General features: G+C 49.7%; 1 protein-coding gene across 9 annotated transcripts in view; it reads left to right on the top strand.

Annotated features, from left to right (window-relative positions):
• The window catches only part of Foxp (forkhead box transcription factor P), a 294,667-nt gene that overhangs the window by 31,538 nt on the left and 239,854 nt on the right, over positions 1 to 23,275 (top strand). The window contains exon 1 of one of the 9 annotated variants that reach the window (XM_078196994.1): positions 9,654 to 10,679. The exons of the other annotated variants lie outside the window; for them this stretch is intronic. The gene's annotated coding sequence lies outside the window, so the exon portion shown is untranslated. Of the gene's footprint in view, positions 1 to 9,653; positions 10,680 to 23,275 lie in introns of those variants that run through there. 9 annotated transcript variants of the gene reach the window in all.

Raw genomic sequence — 23,275 nt, forward strand, 5'->3', positions numbered from 1 at the left:
ATTTCGATGGACCTCTAGAATATAGTATAAACGCGAAGGGAGAACGAAACAGGAGCGTCGTATAATTCGCGAGTCGTTCAGAACGGTTTCGCCGAAGAATTCGCCGCCTCGGATCCGTACTTTCTCTTTTGTAACGAGGAAACAAATGGTTCGTAAGTTTTCGAGGCACTAATTGCGTGGAGGTAAGGAAGCACAGAGAGGACGAGGCTCGATGGAGCTGTAAAGTGCGCGCCCCGTAAGGAGAACGCTCTCGACTAGGGAATCGGAATAAACATTCGATCCCGCGGTAGATCTTTCCTCGCGCCCTCCGCGTCGTCCCCCGCCTCTCTCTCTCTCTCTCTCTCTTTCTCTCCGTTCGTCCTCTCGCCTCGGCCCCCTCTCGCCGTCGCCGTGATTTATGTTAATGTTTTTGTCTCGAACTCTAAATGCAAGAGAGAGAGAGAGAGAGAGAGAGAGAGAGAGAGAGAGAGGCGATTCGATTCCTGCCGCGTCAAGTTCGCAGCCCCTTCCGTTTTCTTATGCTGATGCCGATTAACTTAACTGCTTTAAGACGGCAATAAAGGTCGTCGACGCGATTTAACCGGTTTCCTTTTACCATAGAATCGACGCCGTAACGCCCTCGAACGCGATACCAAAAGCCTCGGCCTGCATATTGACGATAATGGGAAAAGTTGTCGGGAGTCTTCTTGGATATATCTGACTACCGGCCTCCCCCCCTCCCCCCGCCCTCCCCACCGCCGTCGATCAATCAGTCAGGCCTCCGCGCCGCGATCCAACAACCCTTCCGCGGCGGCGGCGGCGGCGGCCCCGCTCGCACCGAAAATCCTCCGCGTCAAAAGTAACGAGCGAATTCTTTCCTTGTTCTACCACCGACACCGATATGCCTCCCCTCGTCCGACAATTACCGGAACGCCGGAATCATTTTCTCGACGATAAATCCCGTCGCCTCTCCTTCGTCACACTCGAAACTACCCCCGGAGTTCGTATATTTGTTCGACGGTCCTTTGTGTAATCCGTTTCATATTATTTCGTTCTTCACTTCTCGAGACAATTTTTATATCCGGCGCGTCTTTATTAACTTTCACTTCGAGATTTTAATAATATAACTAGATAACTGAAAATATTTAAGAAATTCTAAAATACTATTGCATTGTTTCCAACTCGGTAATTAAAGAATTGGTTTTTTTTAGAGCTCGGTAGGTTTAAATATTTTAATAATAAACTGGCTCGGAACGCGAGGATTGGAAGAGCGACGTTGAAAAAATTAACACAAAATAAATAGCAATCGCCGTCGACGCGGAATCCCCGAGAAAAATCGCAAGGGTGAAAAGTTCTTAATAAAAGGGTCTTCGCGGAGCCCGAATACTTTCGACTCGCCACTCTCCGCCCCCTCCCCGCGTCGAGGGGAATCGATTCCCCGGCAACGGGCATTTACGATGCTCGATCGACCGTGCGATCCTTTAAGTTCGCGGGTCTGTTTATTGTTTTCCGGCAAATCTACCTCGCGCCGCCGTGAGGGAGCCACTTCGTATTCGGCAAGTTTCGCATTAAACTGACCGAGACCGGTCCCGCCCCTATTCTCCGCAGGTACACAGCTTCTGCGGCCTGGGCGACGCCGGAGTGGTTTTCGGGGAATCCGAGGAGAGTTTCGGCGGCCCCGGGGATTACCTTATCTACGGACTCTCACTCGCTCGCGCCGATTCCGAAACGAAATCCCGGCCGGTCCATATACCGAGGCGTTTACGCGACGATTTACCCCCTCGGGGTCGTCCTTCGGCGCGCCCTCTCTCTGCCCCTCCCCCGGGTCCCCGGGGCGGTTACGCGATATTATACGGACTGACGCGTGTCCGCAACACCCGCGCACGATTTTCATGAAAATAAAACGACCGGCCGCGTAATCCGACGTGTTTTACAAAACGCTCGCCTGTACTCGGCTATTTGGACGACGAGGTTCGTGTCGATCGCTAATAATCGCAGGGTTGACTGTTTGCATTATGATCTCCTTTCGTTGCTACCTTCATTAGTCTACCCTGATTCGCGTAAATTCCTGCACGAGAGAGAAAATTTATGTTCATTCTGCGACAAGCTCTACTTTGTTGTTTAAATATTAACCCTCTGCACTTGGGGATTTTTCGAATCTAAATCCAAAATGATTTCTCTGAATTACAGGATTTTTATTTTCTCTGATTTTGTAATTAGTGTATTTTACTTACGATAATTTTAACAAGGATTTAGATAAAAATAATTTTGGTAATTCGAAGATTATTTTGGAACGCGATGGAACAATTTTCAGTGGTTCCTTAGAGTCAGATTTCCAAAGGGTTAATAAATTGCGGATCTTTGTGCAAAATAAATATTTTCTACTTCGATTGTAAAGTATGGAGACTAAATAGCAAGTTCGTCCTTTAATTTAACAATTTTTGTAGATTGTAAATAATATATTAAGGTATCAAGATTCGTGAAGTCTTTTTACCATTTTATTATTCTGCCATAAAAGCTTAAACGCTGCAGGCTAGATAATAATAAAAGAGCGATTCGCTTTCAATTTAAGAGCCACAGTCCCTCGTTACAGCACTAAAATATAGAACTTCGCAACATCTCCGGCAATTCCGTCAAATCGTCTCTCTCTCCCTCTCTCTCGCAAGAACAATGCACACGTTGCAATTCCTCTTCTGCGCGTCACGGCGCGTCCAGCGAACCGTTCGAAAAATTGAATTCCACGACGCATCCCGCGGAGCCATCGCTGCGACCGCGTGTTAACGGTGTCGCGGCTGTCCCGAAGGCATCCGACCAGCGCCAGGATCGCCGAGGGCCGGCAAAGAAATGGCGACGAGGCGCGTGCAACATAGTGCCGGGTCGTGTTTCCCGTCCGGTGCAATGGGATTACGCAAGAGGTGCAATATTCCAGCGCGACACGCCGATAAAAAATAAAATGTGTTGGGATTGATAAGACGTAACCACTTCCCGGATAATAAACGCCCGTTTATATCCTGCCGTATCTCACTCGGGGACCGTTTTCCCGCGCGCGCGCGCGCACGTGGAGACCCCGGCCTGGCTGGCGTGCCGGTCGCCTCGCTGCCGCCGTTCGCGTTCACGGCGCGTGAATTACCGATTTATGATACATGAAACTGAGAAATATTATTCCCGCCGGAAAAACGCCGCGGCCCGGTCGCCGATTGATTTAGCGCGCGCAGTAAAATCCGCGACGGCCGTGTCGGACAATTAAACCGGGGGAATCGGTTGCAGCGTCGTTTCGACCAAGAATCCTATCTTCTCTCTCTATTTCTCTCTCTTTTTTATAATTTTTTTTTCTCACCAGCAGGGAGCACAGGATGTACATTTTTCTCCGGGGAGAAATAGAGAAAGAAAGGAAGAGAGAGAGAGTGAGAGAGTGAGTGCGCGGAGTGACGGAAAAGGGGATTCCCCTGCACCAGATGCAATTAACTCGCTATTAGCGTAGCAGACGTTGAACAGGCCCCGTCGTTACGAAAGTATAGCTCGCGGTACGTGATTAAAACGGGAATTCGTTATGGGCACGCCGGGCCACGCCGTCGATAAGATTAATTGATAAATGGCTAAATCGATCGGCTCCGTTGTAGTTTCGCTTGCTCGGGCTCGTCCGACGGGGGAAAGATAAATATCTGTCCGCGGCGGTGCGGTAATGATAATCGAGTTTAGCTCTCGAGTACGCGTAACCCGGCGATCATCCGTGGGAAATTATCATTACCGCCGCCGTGATACCCCCCCGCGATTTCCTGTTTATCCCCCGGGAGTGGACCGTCGCCGGACGACGCCCGCTTTCACCGTCTCGTGGCGCCTCTCGATCTTGAAAAACCCGACACTTCGGCATTCCACGGCCCCGAGAGACCCGTCCGTCTATTACTCACTGAATCTACTCGCAATAGACGCGGCGAACGACGCCTTATCTGTGATTCATTGACCGTGCTATCTTTTGTCTAACGACTTCTATGAAACCATTCTTGGACGCGCCGCTGTCAATATTTACTTGTTTCCCGGAAATTCGCAGGACGGCTTTGTTCCGTCGTAAAACTGTTTTACGAGAGTCCCTCGCTAAATAGAGCAACAGTCGGGGATCGTCGGTACACACGGAACAAGTATTCTTAATGTAAATCCTCCATCCCCCGCGAGGCCTTGACTGTGTCCGTTTTGACTCCGGTATTCCGATCGTTCGCTTCACGGTCAATCTAGAGACCACCGAGAGCAACTGCTATTATTTTCCTTGCGAAATTGCGTCACCCTCCATGGAGACGTTCGTGTCATTTTAATCATTTTAATCGGTTGAAGGGAAATTAGGAAACCGATTATTTGCGGCAATTAAATCAAATAAATCACGGTTATCTTAGGAACATCAGAAGAGCTAATAAGTCTGTAAGACATTAAAAACAGTCATTTTAATTAACCCTTTCGGTACGAGCGCCGGATATATCCGGCATGCTAACCTGTGTAAATAACAGAATATCATATCTTTTAATATTAAAGCTGGAAGCAGCATTTTTTGTTTAAAGAAAACACTGTTTTATTGAGCACGGTTTTTATTTAACGCTTAAGACAATCTTTACTCGTTATAATTATACTAAGGACTGATTATATGCGAATTTTCAGCGTAGCGTCTCGTACAGAGTGCTCCTACCAAAAAGGTTAACAGTTCAAGAATAGTGAAATAAAAATATATATACTGAACCAATAATATTGCGCAATTTGTAATAAATTTGCAGTCACAGCAACGATAGATTTCAAACAGTTTACAGTGTCAACAGCGTTACATTCGCCGCCCGGATCGCAAAACTCCGCGGATACCGTTCGCAACGGATCCGACGATGGAGCATCGCGACTCGGCTTGCTGAGTGGACTGTATTGCTCACAATGTAAAACGTCCGCTTCACGGTTCCCGCGGGCAATCTCGAAGATCGTACATAGCATTATCAATTCGTTGACCGGGCAAGCCGGGGAATAAGAAAAAGACAGGCACGGTCCCTCGTAGATTCGAATCGCGGCTTGTCATCCTTTCTACGTCCTCGTCATCGTGCTCGATGGTTTTTAAACACGTGTCGCAATCGTTCCGCGAAGCAAAACATGCACCGACACGGGAATAAATAAATAAACTGGGCGGATAAGATCGTTCTGCAGTTTCTTGCTATGTATGATGCATACTGTTAATCGAACTGCAGAAAGAGAAAGACAGCGCTTGGTGGGAGAGCGGAGCCGGCCGGAGGAAGGGAGAGAGAGAGAGAGAGAGAGTAAGAGTGCGAGAGAGGGAGAGAGGGAGAGAGAGAGAGAGAAATTGTGGGACTGGTGGGGGAGAACAACGCGAACAGCCCGAGTCTGCGTAGTCTCATCGTGGGCCACATGTTTGAATAGCCATATTGCTGAGGATGACGTTTCCACTCGGAGAATTACGCGTTGACCATTCACTCGGCAAGAAATGACGTTTACTATTTTCCATGCATTAACCCATATATCCTAGCCCTAACGGGTCCGCGGGGATGATGTTGAACAGTAAACTATGATTCGCCGTGTAAATTATATTAATCTTCCGCCGCGAATATTTCATGCCGACTCGAGAATTCACGGGGACAACGAGAATAATTCATCGACGACAGAGAATTCTAAAGATGCAATTTCGTTTGATCAAAGCTATATCCAAGACTTAATTTGTAAAGAAAAAATTGCGATCTTGCAACGAGATGAGAGAAATCGCTGTTGGCGCTCGATGCGTGCAACGTTAACGTATCAACTTTTCGCGGTAATTCCTTAATCGCAGGCTATCGTCGAGCATCGTTGCGGAAGACGACCCGTCGCCACCTGGCCGCGAGCTCCTGCCGCAAAAATCGTCGCGATGCGCTTCTTGCGACGGCACGCGTGTTCCGGCGCGCGTAGAACGTGTCGAACAATTCCTCGCCGTTTGCGAGCGGAATAACTATAATTATACGACCGGCAATCCGTCATTTTGACAGGTTTTCCGTGCCGATGAATATTCGAATCTCTATCTGGTACAAACCGTTCCTTATTTACTTTGCCTCGATAAAAAAACACACACACACACGCGCACGCACACGATCGCCGTACAAGAAGCGGCTGGTCGCGCGCGCGCGACGAATAATAACCGTCTTATCGACTAACAAACACGTCGCGTTTCGTGTTCTTCGCTCGTAAAAGCCCGGCGTCGCTCGGGGAACGCATTCGGAATCGGTGGCCGCGAGTGCGTTCTTTATTGTTTATTGTTATGCGCGCGACGGGGACGGCCACGGCCTTTCCTGCCTCGCGCCGACGGATTATCCGGTTTTATCGTCGCTCGGCCTAACGTTTTTCGACGCTCGTGGAATTAAATTAGTACGGCGGATCGGTGTGCCGGTGTACGCGTAACAGCCGTGTTGATAAGCGGGGGAGGGAGGGGAGGGAGAGAACGGCGCGTTATCGGCGGTGGATCGTAAAACGCGTCGAAGAAATCGAGCTCGGCGCGCGCGACGTCTCGCGCGACACGCCGCGGGAAAACGTCGATATACATACTCATTGATGAGAATGAGATTGCAGCCGCGAACGGGCCGACGAATGCGTGGAAAGAATGGCGAGAGGAGGTTGTTTGCGGTGTGCTGTCGGGCCCGTGGACTCGCGCATGCCGTGTCAGCCTGCGACACGAGCACGAGTGGGCGGCCGGTTAAGGCTCCATTTCCAACGCGACCTTCGCCGCGATTCATTCAGCCGCCCAAACTACCGTAATCGGCCGCTAACGCGGACCAAATGGAGTTTATTTGCCGATCGCTGCTCATTTTATTTCCATACCGATGGGATCGTTGCTCAACGAGCACGTAGCCTCGCGCAATTAAATTTGGAAAGAGAACTTTGGGACAGAACTCCGTTTTATCTGCAATTAAATTTATATTTAAATTTGTTGCAATATCATTTTGTGATAAATTAAATTACAGAATTTTATTTCGGCTTCAGGAAGACAATCACCGATCGATATTATCAATAAATATTTCCCCGGGCTTACAAGGAATACTCGGGGGTATATTTATTGATAATATCAATCAGTGATTGTCTTCCTGAAGCCGAAATAAAATTCAGTAATTTAAATGAATTTTATTTCGGCTTCAGGAAGACGATCACTGATTGATATGATCAATGTTAATACAATTGAGGGATCCCCCTAAAGCGGGTGATCCGAAGTACTTTCGGGTAATTAGGAGCCTCGGGCGGCGGCTGCTAGATTTTCGACGTTCCCCGCGTATAGAATATCAGTTTCGAAAATAGCAATGAAGTTTGACGAGGCGGCTATTTGACCGATGGATCTTTCAACAGGGGAGGAAGAGTGTCTGTTTGGCTCCGGGTTCTGTAAATTGGCCTATGAAAATCTATATTTGCGTAAACACTCGCGGCCCGGTCGCCCGGTCGGCTCTGTGTGATCGGAGTACAAATTTAATCGAGCCTCTCTGTTCAGGAATCGAATAAAAATTCCATACAGAAATTCCCCGTTTTATGAGTAAAATATGAACAGGCGCGATATAGCGGTCGTGTTCCTCTTTTTCGAGGGAACGAGAGAGATAAAGAGAAAGAGAGGGGGAAAGTGAGAGAGAGAGAGGACCGGTGTCCCCGGGATCGATAAAATAATTCGACAGTGTAAATTGTCGCGAGGGTTCCGATGAATTTTTTAGCCGTCGTCGGAGAGCGGCCGGCCGAGTGTTCGATGCCCGGGGAGCAATTACATTTTTAGTTAGGGAGGGAGGGGGGGGGGGGGGGCGCCAAGGAAAGAAGAACACGTCAGCTGCGACGTCGCGACGCGCCGATATTCGAAAGAAGATCCAATTATCCGCGGATCGCCGGGATTAATTAGGTCGCGCTCACGTAATTTCAATTATCTGACGATATCCGTAAAAGTTGGTCGCGATCGTGGGGGGAGGGGGGAGGGGGGAGGACACTTCCCTTACATTCCCGGGGTATAAATCTATTAATACCCCGTCGTGCGCCGCGTCGCGTATTATGTGTACCGACGGATGAATAACGTACAGGCTCGCGTCATTAAATTGATAATGATATACAGCCGTGTCACCGAGACACTCTTCGCCGACCTGCTCGACTTTTCCGTTCGCAAATCGGTCGCACGCGACGCCGCCATAACGGCCGATCATTAGAGGGCCCCCGTGGCAGCGCCGGCTTTCCTTCGGAGAAAGACAAGCGGGCGACACACCGTCGATGATGGATCGGGCTCTCTCGAGAGAGTAATAGGGGAAAAGCGAATCGCGTCGTGGCCCTGTTTCGAGCTCGGTTCTCGACGCTCGGCGAACTGTTTACGAGCGACCGGTAATATCCGGAGATCTAGAGCTAATAAGGGGGATCGATAATCAGTCGTCGACCCCGGCGATGGGATCGAGGTGGTCAGCGCGATCCTTTGCTCCGGAGATAAACTGCTGCGGATCTGTAACTTGGGAATGGGGTCGTATAAGTCACGATCTTTCGGAAGAGAACCGTCTTGAAAGCGGATCTTCACCTGGCTACCAAGGATTCCCCGGATTCCTCGAGAAAATACAAGCCGGCGTCGGGCCTCGGCGACTCCCAGGTTGATCGAACATTCCTCGAAATATCGGGGCCTTGCGGAGTCGAATCTTTCACAGACTTTCAAAAATTACAACTCTAATGCAATTTCTTCTTTGAGTACTCGACGAGTGGAATTATTTAGAAGGCAATTTTAATGTCCTGGAATTAGTTCCTACCCAGTAGAATCTGACTGTTTACGAATAGTCAAACAAGAGGAACCTATTGCAGCTCTTGATCATCCAGATAACACCCCAATACAGTGTTAACAGCTCCAGACTCGTCGCAAACTAAAGACGATCATTAGAAAGACCGAAACAACCAGATGCCCCCTGAATCCCCAAAGTACAGTCATCGTAGCAAATCAGACGATCTACGAAAGTCTTCGAAGACCCAGCAAAGGGTCTTGAAAGAGCCTCTTCAGACCCAAAACGGGATTCGGCGAGGTCCCGCGGAAACTAGTCTCCCAGAAAACCCCTCGAGAGATCAATGGACGCGAATCGTGATGTATGACGTAGTCCCAAAGCGAGGGGAGAAGTCCCAAAAGGTCGGGCTCGGCGCAGTCCCCCCTCGGCCAGGCCTCAATCATCCCTACCACACGCGAGAAGTGTCGGCTGGGCAGCGGTTCGCCGGTGACGCGATCAAAGTCGAATCGAAGCGGAGTCGCTGAGCGCTGAGCGGCGCGGGCTCGGTCACGCCGTGGAGCCGCGAGCCGAGAGTCGAGCCGAGAGTCGAGCCGTGAGTCGAGGAGAGCGGCAGAGTCGGTCAGTGTAAACGCGGCTTTATTCGGCCGAGCGAGCAAGCGAGCGAGCGAGCGAATAGAGCGAGCGGTCCGGTCGCCGAGCCTCTCCGGGCAAGCGGTGGAAAAGGAGAGATCAGCCGGGGGGGGACTTTGTGGGGCCGAGCGGGGGTGTGTGACAGTGGCGGGAAGACGGCGCGGCGGTGTCGGCGGGTGGTGGGTGGCGGATCAGAGGCGGCCGGGAGAGGGGTAGGGGAAGGGAGGGAGTCCGGAGGGGCCCGGAGGGTGGGGGGGGGAGAAGAGGGGGACACGAATCGCGTAAACAGAGAGTCAACATGTAAACAGGCCACTCGCGAGACAAACAACGTGGGGGCCGCGGGCTGTTCACCGAATGAGGCAGCCAGGCTCTCGCCTGCTCGTTCGTTCGTCCGTTCCTACATACGTTCTCCGGCCAGGCGCATTCCGCGTGTGCTTCGTTTCCGTCCGTCGTCGGCCCGTCTGTTCCTCGTCGAGCCTCGACGCCGCTACCGGCGGTTCAGCGCCGCGAAAACGTTCCTCCTCCTGTCCGCGCTCCTTCGATCGACCGCGATCCAGGGACCGCGCGCGCGCGCGTGGGCCGAGAGGATCCCGAAGGTCGCCAGCGCCGTTTCGAGAACTGTTGTTCGGTGACCAAGGTGCGCGCACGTGTTGTGTGACTGGCCTCACCTCGGGGGCCCGAAGGGATCGCGGGGACACCCGCGTTCGGTGTGGCCCGCGCCAGGTCAATGGGAGAGACCGCGGTGGTGTCTTATGGACGCCGTTCGAGTGCCAATAACCCGAGCACACGCAGTCGATGCACGGAGGAAGACCATCGCAGTGTATATAGCCGGTTTTCGTGCGGTCCCTCCTCAGTTAGCGTCGCGCGTTCGCGGAAAATGCGCGCGATCGGCGCCGCGATACAGTTTGTTTACTCGCGCCTCGTCCCCGCGTAATCGGCCGCCGAGCCGCGTCCAGTTTTCAGTGTATGTGGATCAGTGTGTGTTCGCCCGACGTGTGTTCCGCACGGTGTGTACAGATCTGTGGATTGTTTCGCGTCGATCAGTCTTTCTCTTTCTCTCCGTCTACTTCTCTCTCTCTTTCTCTCTCTCGTTCTCGTCCTGGTTCTCGTTGTTGGTAACGCGAGCCGCTCGAACAGAATCGATTATAGCCGCGTGAAAATCGACGAGTCGCGGCTAGAACGCATTCCAGAGCCGCGGTGTAATCGCGAACAGGTGTACACCTTAATGATACACCGACGGGACCGTTGGAAATCGCTGTTAACATCCGCGTACAGTGAAGAGGAGGTGCCTCTCGCCGCGGGTCCGGCGTGAATCATTAGTTTCTTGCTCGGCGAGCCCGGGGTACCACGTGAGTAAGCAATCGTTATCCTGCGTTTTATTGAGATTTATGCGTCGCAGCACCCCTCCCCGCCGACGACGCACACGAACGGGGATTCCGTTCGAATCGTCCGCGAATCGGACCGGCGAAAGAATGAGACTGCGGTTGCGCGATGGGAGATCGCTACGACGGGATAACGCCGTGTAAGGCCGAAGAAATGCCGCACGCGGAAATTGCCTTTGGTAATGGTGTTTTAATGAGACCGAGGATCGAGCCGCCGCGGCTCGGGCCGGGATCGAGAGGCCGGCGCGCGCGTTCCCGTCGATCCGACGTTATTCAACGCAGCCGAGTTTCGTCGCGATAAGTCACCGGGAGGCGCCGGTGGTGTGCACGTGGGACGCGTGCGCAACCACGTGCATTCGTCGGGGTCTCCACGGACATCGAACGGCGATATCGATATCGATCCGTTCGTCTGGACCCGACGTTGACAGAGTCCGTATTCGAGATTGTTGACAGCGCGGCTCCGAATCCGACCGGTTGCTCCCTCGGTTCTTTCTTTTCTCTCTTTCTTTCTTTCTCTCTTTCTTTCTGCCGGCACGGTCGCATCGGTTCGGATAGGAGAGACCGCCGGGCCGAATCGCCCGAATAAATTTTGAACGAGATCGGTCTAATTGGTCGCGGCCACGGGTACCGATTTAAAATATATCGATCCCGTCGCGCCAGTTTAATTTTGCTCGAGGACATTCGATGGAAATACTTAATTGGTTCGGTCGCCGATTCAGCCTCGTTGATCGAATCCGAGCAATTTAGCGTCTCTGGCTCATGCCAGACGATTAATCGACGAAATTCGGGCCGAAGCCGGCCCCCGGAGTCGAGCCGCGCGCGCGATCGCGAGAACCGCCGACCTTCTGCCGCGCCCGCGACCCTGTTCCTCCTTCTGCACCCGGGGATCGTCCGATCGATCCCCTCGCGCGCTCGTCATTTCACTCCTGAAACCCCGTCATTCGAGGCTGACCCATTTCCAGACGAAACATCCGTCTGCGCGACACCAGCGCGACTCCGCGGCTCGTGCGCTCCGCCTAAATATCGTGTTGCACCGCGCATCACGCGGCTCGCGCGAATGCAAATTGAAGCCTATTCCTTCTGTCGTTCCTGCTCTTGCTGCGCCAGTTAATTTCCACCGCGCGGACACTCGCTGCTGGATTCCGAGACAGCCGAAGCGGCCGCGAATTATAAATTCCCTGGCGGATCGCTGGCACATTTAGATTTCAACTATTGCAATTCGCTTTACGGATATCTGAATTTTTAGCAAGTAAACCTCGTTCTTTACATGGACAATACAAACATAGCAATTACTCTCCGTCATTCCGGTCTTCGCGATTATTAAAATGCCTGTTAAGGGAACCGCTCTGTCCAACGAGCGACACGTAAAACTCCTGGAACATGAAGTCATCGTGCACAGTAGAAAACGCAGAGCGATCGCAGCGTCTATGCGCAACGATCGAGCGTCGTCACGTGCGCGCAGGCCAGTAAATTTTCCCGGCTGGAATGTATCTGAAAGATCGAGGCAATCGCCGCGAGCCGGAAGTCGGGAGCACCATTACTCCGGCGAGCGTTTTCGAGGATAAGTCGTCACGTGAGTCAAGGAGTAACGAGGCAAGAGAGCCACGGATACGCGATGACTAATCGCGCTCTTACTTATTCCCGAGCTTTCCACGAGTCGCAACAAGAGGATATTATTTTCGCGTCCGGTTCCTGGAATCCTCTTTGTCCCCCCCCCCCCTCTCTCTCTCTCCCTCTCTCTCTCTCTCTCTCTTTACGTTCGCGATATTCTTTGGTCGGTTCTTTGCCGCGGATTTTCCTCTCCCGCGGGCACGGTACGCGCGTCTCGACGCAACCGTCGGCCGGCACGGCGAGCCTTTAGACCTTCGCGCGGAATAAGAAACATTAAAAAGTCTTTGAGGGCAGAAACGAGTAAACAGTCGGTTATTTATAGTCGGAGCGCCGCGCCGTCGTAAGGTGGAGCGAATAACGGGGAAAACCGCGAGGTTTCGTCGGGCACGCGTGGCCATTATTCCATCGAGGCGAGTGGGGAAACGCGGCAAAAACTGCACAGCGAAAAACTCTGTTAGCATTCGCTTACGTGTGACCGTTCAACTCGATCCGCTGGTTTTATACCGCGACGATCGACCCGCGGACGTGATCTCCCGATCTCCGGTCGTTTTCAAGACGTCTTCGATTCTCTTGCGTTTCGATCAGCCACGGGAATGTTCCGAGATCGCCTGCCAGCGAATATAAAATCACGTAACTGATTGCTATTGCTGACATTATGACACGCATTGTTTCATCGCGATTAAAAGAAACTTCCATTTTTGCTGCTGTTATTGCAAGAAACGTGATTGCCGGATCGAGAAGTAAAATCAATTATTTTCTGCGAAGGCTCGGTAGGTATGGTGTGAAATATAAAGTAGCGATCATGATTTTGTCGAATAACAATTCTCTACCTTGACAGTATACGTAAACCTAGATACAATTAACAGTTGTTAATGCAACGTTCATCGATAGGAAGATCGTAATGGAAAGGGTTAAGGATCCTCATCGAGTAACTGCTCCCGTCGCGATTTTTACAGATATTCCAGAGAAGATCGTTCCCCGATAATTCTCGCCTGCCGAGCACAGCCTGTAGAATCGATTAATGATCTCGGTGTTCGCGGCCGAGGGATCGTCCAGTTAAGCTACTTTCCGCATGAGTAGCAAAAGAAACGTTGGCATAGAGAATCTTCAGTTTCCGGTACACTTGTGCAAGAGTGGCTCGGGCGTCTGTGCCCGGCCGTCCACGTCCACCGCGCGCAAAGAACGTTATTAGGTGTTTACTATCGTTCTCTCCGGTTCGTTCGACCCATCAATTCCCGTTGAATTACCGTGCAAAACAAAAGCGGCCCGGTTTCCCTTCTGTCTCTATTAATAATCATTAACGCGAAGAGGAATACCCGGAACGAACGCGCGCGGGTCCGAGCCAAATATACCGGCGAACTTCGACATTCGCGCAAAACCCGGGGCCGCGCGCGCCGCAAACGAAACGATTCCCATTGCGCCCGAAAACGATCTCTCCTCGCAGCTGTGGGCCGTGTCGCTGTAAACAGTCGCCTTCTATTCGAACGATACCGAGCACCGTTCCCGATGGGTCGCGCGCGCGCGAGAACGCGCGAAGAAAAGTCGGTTCCTGTGCGCGGAACGCTTCGCGCGTTCGCGGTTCCCGAACGTATAAATAGCTCGGCCGGCTGACGGCGGCTGATTACTTTATAATAGCGAAACGCCGTCGGCGACGGCGGCGGCGGCGGCGAGGAAGAATAAGAAGAAGAAGAAAAAAAACGACATAATTTTCTAAGAAGAAAAACAGCCGACGCTCGGTTAATGAGTTTACGTTCGGCCGTCACGGTTCGACGGCGGCGGCTCGTGTATCGCTTTTGTTCGCCTGTTTACGAAACAGAAAACACACGCGAGCCGCGGCGACACACGCGGCTGTTTTATTTCCGTTCGGACGATTTCGTACGGCAAAAGGTGTCGAGAGAGTCCCGTTTCTGAAAACGAGGTGAGGCGGAGAGGGGGAGGAGAAAAAAACAGCGCGCGGGGTTGAACGACGGTGGGGTGTAGCGGGAAGAGAAACACGCGTGGAACGTGCGAAGGCAATTGTGGAACGGTGACGGCGTAAACAGCCGCGCGGCGAAGCAAACAACTGATACAGGGCGAAAATACTGTGTATTGAGAGAGGCGGCCGCTCGTTTTAAAGATTTCATTGAACCGGCAAACGATAATGGGACACCGACCACGGAGAGCCGCCTCGGCTCTCTACGCCACCGTTGCCGTGTTATCAAAAGAAACTATTGTCGGGGGGCCGTCGTTAACAATGCGTTGTTATTAAGCCCGCGTGTGTTACCACGGGGCGACAGCGAAGACATTGTGCCGGCCGATACCGGTTGCCCGTGGATCCGAACGGAATCGGAGAACCGGCCGTTTGTTCCGCGATTTTCGCACCTTGTTTCGCCCGTTCCTCTAACCTTGGGAACGTTCCTCTAACAGGGAAACCTTCGCGACGAACCGCGCCAGTTTTATCGCCCATTAACTGTGTACTAATTCCAGCACTAATTCGCCTGCTCGAGGCTGTACGCGGTCCGATGCCCGCGCCTCGGAAATCGCGATTCCATTTTAGCTCTTTCCCGCACGGCCTACCTATATTGCGAAGTCGCGTACACGCGCGATACCGCGTCCGCTACCGTTCACGCCGCTATCCTTTTATCGATATACTCACCTTCTGCTACTTTCAGTCGAACTATCTGAAAAAAGAACTTTGAAAATTATACGACCGTCGAATGTCTAAGAGATTAGTCAAACTAGCAAAAATCATGCCGCAGGAATTTCCTTATCAAAGTACCAGCTGATTCATCGATCACGAATGCCTCGCGTTACAATTACATTTGAAACGAAAGCGCGTGCTCGCTGCAACCAACGCGCGCCGGATACTTCTGATAAAAGTATGACCGAGCGTTCTTGGGATCATTCGTAGCTTTATTTATCGGTTTACCGTCGACAGATTTTCTAAGATAGCCATACCACGTTTCGCAGACCGATAACATTAAAGTAACGTCGGATACGTAGAAATTACTTTTTGGAAATTCAATTTTAAAGTGTATTACGAAGGAACAAATACCGTGTGTGGACGATTGAGAGAAATTCCAGGCAACGACGGGCCGTTATATTATCCGATGGCAACAAACAAAAGTAAATAGACCGAGGGCCACGAGTCGTTTGGACGAAAGTGGGGGACCTCCGATTGGCCGAGCGTTAACAACAGGCCCGGGATCCCGATAGGTAAATTCGCGATAGGTAAATTCGCGAGTGTGCCATTTGTAACGAGCGGACGGACTACGATGCGATTATGTTTGTTCAAAAGGAGAGGGCCCGACGCGACGAATTGAACCGTCGAAAAATTCATTGGTTTCTGGTAGCGAGCGTCGGGTATCGAGCGACGGCGTTTATTCCGAAGTGTCGGAGCGGCGGCGCGGGAACGACCGATTAGTCTTCATTGAAAACAAAAGAGAAAGGAAACGGTCAAATGTGTGCGCGAAACTACACACGGCGGCCGGCGACGTCACACAGCCCGTGATTGTGGTTATTTATATAACAGAACTCCGTAAATCGCGCGTTTTAAACGACTCCGCCTCGCGCGCCGCCCGGCTTTATCGTGGCGCGCGATTTTATTTATAGAAAAGCGATAATGACCATACACGAGCGCGATGTGTCTCTTTTCGAAGTCATAGAACTGTTTACATTCCCCCGTTCGACCATCCCCCCTCCCCCCTCCCCCCCTCTCCCCCTCCTCCTCTTCGGCCCCGTCTAGTCCCAGCTCGGACAGCAAGAAACCGTCGAGCTGTCAGTTCGAGCTTTTTCCGTCAATTCGATCGGCCACTAAAGTTTAACGAGAACGACGATTAAGAAGGATCAACCGGTTGCAACCGAGAAAAAGGAAGAAACGCGACAGGCCGTTACGGCGCTATCGCAATTTCTTTTCGAAGCCGATTCGAAGCGTCCTCGGGCCTCGGCCCGTTCTTAGCAGCCAGCACCGTTTTTACTACTCATTTCGCACTCATTTTCCCCGGGACTCTCGGTCTCGTTTTCCTTATTTCACCGCGCGCGCCACGTTTATATCGTTGTAGCCTCCGTTTAATGTTTATACCGAGCAGGCGATAAAGTTGTTTCCTCGGGATAGGTTTACTGCGTTCGTTTTACTTTGTATGTTGCGCCGGGGAGAGGTTATCGGCTCCGCGACAATATTGCTCTCTATTTTCATGGAGCAGAATGCATTTTCTCGCGCGCGCGCGCGCGCGCCGCTTTATCTCTACATCGAAATCGTTTTAACCCAAGACCGATTCCGCCGGCCTAAAGCTGCCCGCTGTTGAACGCGACGAACGAATCAGCCACGGCGAAAAGTTCTTCGGGCTGTTCTTTACGATCCACTGTTCTTAACAACGATTTCTTTTCGGTCGTCAGAGTACCATTTACTCGACTTAATATACACCGTTTGGTAGGAATACCAAGACTTTGCATTTTGACAAACTTAAAATTCCTGTTATAATATATTATCGAGTGAGAGCATTAAAAAAATTAGAACTTAAATAAATTTACACTTTAAAAAATTAGAAAAATTAGCTAAAAATTCAGTAGCTGCGAAAGGACGAATCAGACACCAGTATTGACTGCTTTCACTCCGCCGTTGATCTACCGCGTCGATTATTTCCGAACCGCGTGACTCTTCCTCCGCTATCTAAATAATCCGACGATAGAATTCTTGGGATATCGTAAAAAAAGGCCATGGTCCTTTGGCACCGTGATCGAGCGGGCTCCGCCGCGCGGTGACCTAATTCAGGGAGCCCGGCGAGCGTGGAAAGAGTCCGAAGGTTCGCATACCGGCGCGCCGGTTTCTGCGATTTTCTTTCGATTTCTGGAATTCCCGAGCGGTTCGAGGGCACACTGTGTCCGTCCCCCAGCTGTTCGCCGGCCCGGCAATCGTTCACCAGAGATTTCCAGCGATCTTACGTGGCCGAGGAATGCGCGGGCCGCGCGTACGCTCGGTTACTCGCTGAACGGTTCGCCCATTGCCGAGATTAGAGTAGCTGCGTTACTCATTCCCCGACCTAATTGCACGCGGCACGCCGGAGAAGAAAGTCTCGCGGCGCTGCTCCGGCATTGTTTATCCCGGCGAAAACGAAACATCTCGTGTCTTGTGTACCGTGCACAGGGTGATTCATAACTGGCGGTCGCGGCGCCGAAAAAAGTCTCGAGGACGCCTGGTTTGCAGCGGCGTTTTCTCGAGGACTGTGCCGTATATTTAATTTCATTGTCGTGGAGAGGAATCTACGGTAGAAAACTGATCAGAAGTGTAGAAAAAAGTTTTTCAATAAAAAGTATGGTTGTCGAGAAAAACAAGCTGAAAGGTTGAGAAATGTCTGATCACGACTGTCCGTATCTACTTCTACTATAAATTCTATCCTCTTGTAGAAAATATTTCCTTGAGCAAAAATTATTCACCTTATCTCTTAACCTAGTTTTTCAAACGTAGAATCGTCTACGCACGATTGATTAATTAATGAGCATTGCGTCGCGACCGTTTCTTTGCTTCTTCTACAATGAAGAGACCTGGACGACGCCGTGATTACAAGGAGTCACGGAATTACAGTGCCGTGTACTCGACTATACCTGCAGCCGACCTAGATCACATCAGAAAATAGAACTCGTAGATCGCAATTGCATTATCAATCAGCAGTCGGAAAGAATCTCGAACTGCGAAATAACTGTTATAGAATAGGTAGCGCGCGTGCCAGAGCGAAACGCGAACAACCGTAGACTCCAATCTGCTCTATTGTCAGTCTCCTGCTTCGAAAAAAAAGGCTAGTTCCGAAAATTTCGGCGAATAGCGTGATTTTGCGCGCGGCGCGCTCTCGGTTGGCGTGCCTGTCTATTGCTTACCGTTTCTACTTGCCAGTCAACGTCGATTTTCTCGGAACCTATAGCCGATAGCGACAAACTTTAACTAGACTTTCACGTTCGCCTTACGTCGAGGAAGAGCTCCGAGCTTTCCGTACTCGTTTCCCAGAAACAATTGCTGACAATCAGAATGCCGCTAGCTGACAACGCCTGACAACATTTAAAATTAGACTTAATTTAAAATTAGACTTAATTTAAAATTAGACTTGATTTAAAATTAAACTTAATTTAAAATTAAACTTAATTTAAAATTAGACTTGATTTAAAATTAAAAATAATTTAAAATTAAACTTAATTTGACATAAATTTAATTTAAAATTAACATTTAAGGCAATTTGGAAAGTTGTATCCGCGATACACCGAAAATTTATTGATATTAATTTTTAATTGCGAAGAATAATTTTTGTATATAAGTGGGAGGTTGGCGAAGGTGTTAATTGTTTTTCGGTGGTACGATCGGGCGTTGTGCGGCAGCCTGTACGCTCGCAGGCCGCGCGGAAAACTAGACCGCTCGGAATCGCGGAAAAAAAGGGGCCGTGAATGCGGTGCCTTGGAGGTTTCGTTTACACCGGCTTGGCTCGGTTGAATATCAAAGCACAAAAGAGGGCTTTAAGCGTCGACGAGCGGCCCGCGCGCGCGCGCTCGTGTTGTTTAGACCGACCATATCGCGGAATTAACCGGCGAGAGCACGGGATTCCGCCTTGTCCCCGCGTCCGCGGCAAAAAGAAAGCGAAAGTGACGCGAGACGATTCGACATTGTAACTTGGAAATGGTCTTGTTTCGCGGACGGAGAGGATCCTCTACACCGCTATCCAAATGTCTCGGTCTCCCCGGCTCGTACCGGCACGACCACAAATATTTTCCTCGCTCGCCGCTTCCGCGTATTTATCAATCGCTTTATAATATTACCGCATTGTTCTGTGTACAATGGATTGTGCATTCTTGGCATGTTTACCGTCGCTGACACGTTCCACCGGCGCGGTATCGATCCTTCGACCGGCCAGCAAATCTACGTCCAAACTAAGCGGCGAACGGAGTACGATTTTAGTTGCAACGTTTGCCCGGCGGTGGTCGAATCTGCTTAACCCGTTTCGCTATGATAGCGAGCCAGACTCGATAAAGAAGTGATAAAGACTTCGTGCGATATCTACTAAATATGAATATTATTAACCCGTTGCACTCGGAACAATTTTAAGCTTAGATCCAGAAATTGCTGTTTCGACCAGCTGTATAGTATAGTACTTAGTAGAATTTATGCATGTGAAATTGAGTCTTGTGACTCGTAAAACTGTTACACTTTACACAGAAGGGTCTTTAATAATGTCAACGTTATTTTGTTAATTATATAACAATTTTCATTGGCGCTTCAGAGGCGCCGCTCGAGTGCAAAGGATTAATTGAAACTAAATGAAATAAATGGTAATTCTTCTGTTATCAAAGTACAGAAAGTGCTAATCGAAGCATCGTGGAAGGAATCGTAGCGCTGGGGGTTAAAAGAGAACACGTCAACCGCGAGACATCCAGAATTAAATCAAACTTTATTTCGTCAATTATTACGCTCAAGCCGCGTCTGAATTCCATGAATTTAATGTGCATCGTCTAGCCACATGTGTTTCTGAATATATTCAAAATTCATTCTCCTTATACCGTTCATAAATGAATGAAGATTTTACTTTTATTACCTGTCCGATCGTAGACTTGATTCACTTAACAAAGTATCGCATCGAAATCCTCGAATTTCTGTATCCAATAATTCTCGTTTAATTCAGAATTCGACGGAATTAATCGTAGAATTAGAGCCGCGTTGTTTGCCCGATCAGTGGCTGGATCTATTTAATCGAGAGTTTATTTCTTAATACTGTCTACTTGAGCGACAGTATCGGTTTTCAGTTCTGTAGAAAAATCACGAGTGCAAGTTATAGTTTGAAGCACTGCATTTGAAATAACCTGGCAATTTTGTATCTTACAATAAATATACTTCTCCTGCGATTTATGTAAAATTGCCTCTGGTGACGTAAATTTCGCGCCGTTTAAATTAATTATATAACAACTGTCGACAAAACTATACCTGCTGCGATCGATGAAGGACGCAACAAATATTTACCTTCGAAATAAAATGACGCAGCTAACTGGTTAACAACGTTTCGCAAGGTCGCGAAACCACGGTGACTCGAAATGGCTCGAGCTCAGGCCGCAAGAGACAATGTCTTTTCGCGCGGTGTCTCGATGATCTCTCGAACCGTCGCCGGGATCTTCCCCTTTTCGTTAATTACAGGACCAAGGCCCCCACTTTTGGCCGACGGTGTACGGTGGTCGGGTGCGCGCCGGTGCATTTAAACGCGGCTGGGTTTCGCGCTGGGGCCACGCGACTTGTACGCGACATGCTCGCGGCACACACGCACGCCGGATTTCATTCCCGCCATCCGGTTAAAGCGGAACGAAATAAAAGGTGAAACAAAAGGCGGGGGAGTACGTTTTCCGTGGGGGTTTCATAATACCTTCTTGAATAGAGCCACCGGGATAGCCTTACACGCGCGTTTTATAATGTCGTTTGTGCGTGCGCGCGCAAACAAAGAGTTTACCTTCGCCGCGCGCGTTGCGAAGGAAAACGCGGCGACACGTGGACGGCCGCCGGACACACCGTCCGCGAAAAATCGAAGCCGCCTGCGCGCACACACGCGCGTGTACAATGGGGAACAATGTTACCTCGTTCACGGCGAGAAAACGCGATCGCCGATCCGGGCGGATAAAATACATCGGCGATAAAAGGTGTCTAGACTTTCAATTAAATAAAAATGACCGCTAAACGTCGCTTATTAATTACATTGACAGCCGCAGTTAGATACCCCCGTTTAATATTCTAGCAGCGCCGCTGTACGAGCCGGTTGCTTTCTTAAAAATATCATTCCGTAATTAGGAGACCGCCGGGCATTATGCATTCATAGCGTACAATAATTATGGAAATATTATAAATTGCATCGGTGTTATTTCGAATAGCGACTTATTTTTAGGCCGCACGGAAAACCGTGTTCGCGCCTCCGCCCATCACCGTGATTATCGCTTACTTGCAATTTCGTTTCGCTCGATTGTCCGATCAAAGCCGCAATCTACTTAAGAGGCCGCGACACCGGCGATCCCCGGCGTTCGAGAACTTAACGGGCACGTCGCGGGTTTATTTTCATCTCGTCAAAACCAATCGCGGACGCGAGCCGCGGTTTCTTCTCAGTCGCCGGCGTCTGTCCGTTCGAAGGCTCTCAATCCACTTAAAATAGTGTAACGCGGTGCCGCCTGGCATTCGTGAACGCAATCAGTCTACGTTTCACTTTTACTTCGTTCCGAACCGAAGGACGAACGAAGTAGAATTTCAATTGTAATATCTGTCCGCGCGTCACCGCGCAATCTACTTTAGCTTTACTTGTTATGCAGAAGCGGCACACGTAATAGTCTACACGCGATTTTAGAAGAAAAACAAAGGAAAAATGAAGTTATTTTGTAAATGCTGATTTTTATGTCGAATATTGCGAAGTATCTGTCGATCGTGGCCGTGGAGTTGATCGAGTATTATTATTGTTGTCAGCTTTATTTATTCGTGATTTATAGAGGCGACGAAGACAAATTTCCTTTGCTTCGTCTGTCCATTGGCATGATCTACTTAAAAGAGGGTTAATTCACGAACGTCCTCGAATTTTATTAATTCTCATTATATAGCGGTAACGATTAGGTCCTTTTCTCTTCATTGTGATTTTGTTTATTCGTGAATCATAGAGAGTGATGACAAATTTTTTTGCTATGTCTGTCCATTGGCACGATCTACTTAAAAGAGGGTGTTTATTAATTCACGAACGTCCTCGGATTAAATTAATTTTTATCTTATAACAGTAACGATTAGGTCCTTTCGTCACGATTGAGATTTTGTTCGATCAAAATCCGAATCCCCCATCAACCGGAATACCATCGACTCGCGCGATTCATCACCTTCGATTCCCACGTAGATTGCGGTGACTCGCAGCCATTTGCAACATTTATCTATGCGCATCGTAAATGCCTGTAGATACAAAGTTTACTGTGAACAAACTCATAAAAATGTATGTTTGCCGCTACTGGCGAATGCAAGTGATAGGTCGGTGTCGCATTTTGCATCTTTTCGTCAATTATGCCGAAACTTATAATTACGGGCCGGTTAACTATGCTTGAAGCATAGACAAAAAAGGATTGTCGAATTTGCATGCCGATAAAGCGAGCCCCGGTTATCGCGGCGCGTTATCGCATCGTCAATTATCCAAAAAAAAATTGTCGAGGTTAAAATAGCACGAGCAGTTTCGCCGCGGCAATTCGCTCGCTGATTTTCGGCGTAAGCGTTCGGCAATTAAAAAAAAAGAAAAAAAGCGGAGCCTCTGGAAAGACGGGCGAATAAATCTGGCCGGCCCGCGATTGCTCGTTATTTTTAGTTTATTGATTGACCGGAAATTCCCAGGCGGTGCGAGCCGGGCAACGGTGGACCCGCGTCATCATACTTTAGGTACCGAGCGTTGATCTATTACATCGGCTAGATTAGTTTTCCGCGTTGCGGATTGCGAAATAAAAAGTTTCGATGCCCCCCGGGATCCATTGTAAATTAGATCATTTGTATTCCTTGTTACACGCGCCTCTCGATTTCTGTAACGTTTCGCTCTCGTTCGCTCTCCCACTCTTCCTCTCATTCTCTCTCCTTCTCACTCCCTTTATCTCTCTCTCTCTCTCTCTCTCTCTCTCTCTGTTTCCCTCTCGCGATAAAAAAAAATGTGGAAAAACGTGAAATTTTCTACGCGAACCGACTAAACAAACAAAATTGTATTCTACCGCGGCAGGTAGAAAAAAAAGAACACCCACAAGCTCGTCCTTGACTACATGCAGATAATTAATGAGATTCTAGCAATAATGGCTCGCCTTGGAATGTTGTTGTTTTAAACATTTTCTGGAGATATAATGGCCCCCGGCGGAATAGCTGACAGGTACCATTCCGAAAATAATTCCGCGAATTACCCGGCGGGTATCCGCGAGCGCGATTCGGCATAATGAAGGAGTTTAAACGCGGCGACGAAAATATAC

Source organism: Augochlora pura, chromosome 3 (genome assembly GCF_028453695.1).
Source record: "Augochlora pura isolate Apur16 chromosome 3, APUR_v2.2.1, whole genome shotgun sequence".
In the NCBI taxonomy this organism is placed as follows: Eukaryota; Metazoa; Arthropoda; class Insecta; order Hymenoptera; family Halictidae; genus Augochlora; species Augochlora pura.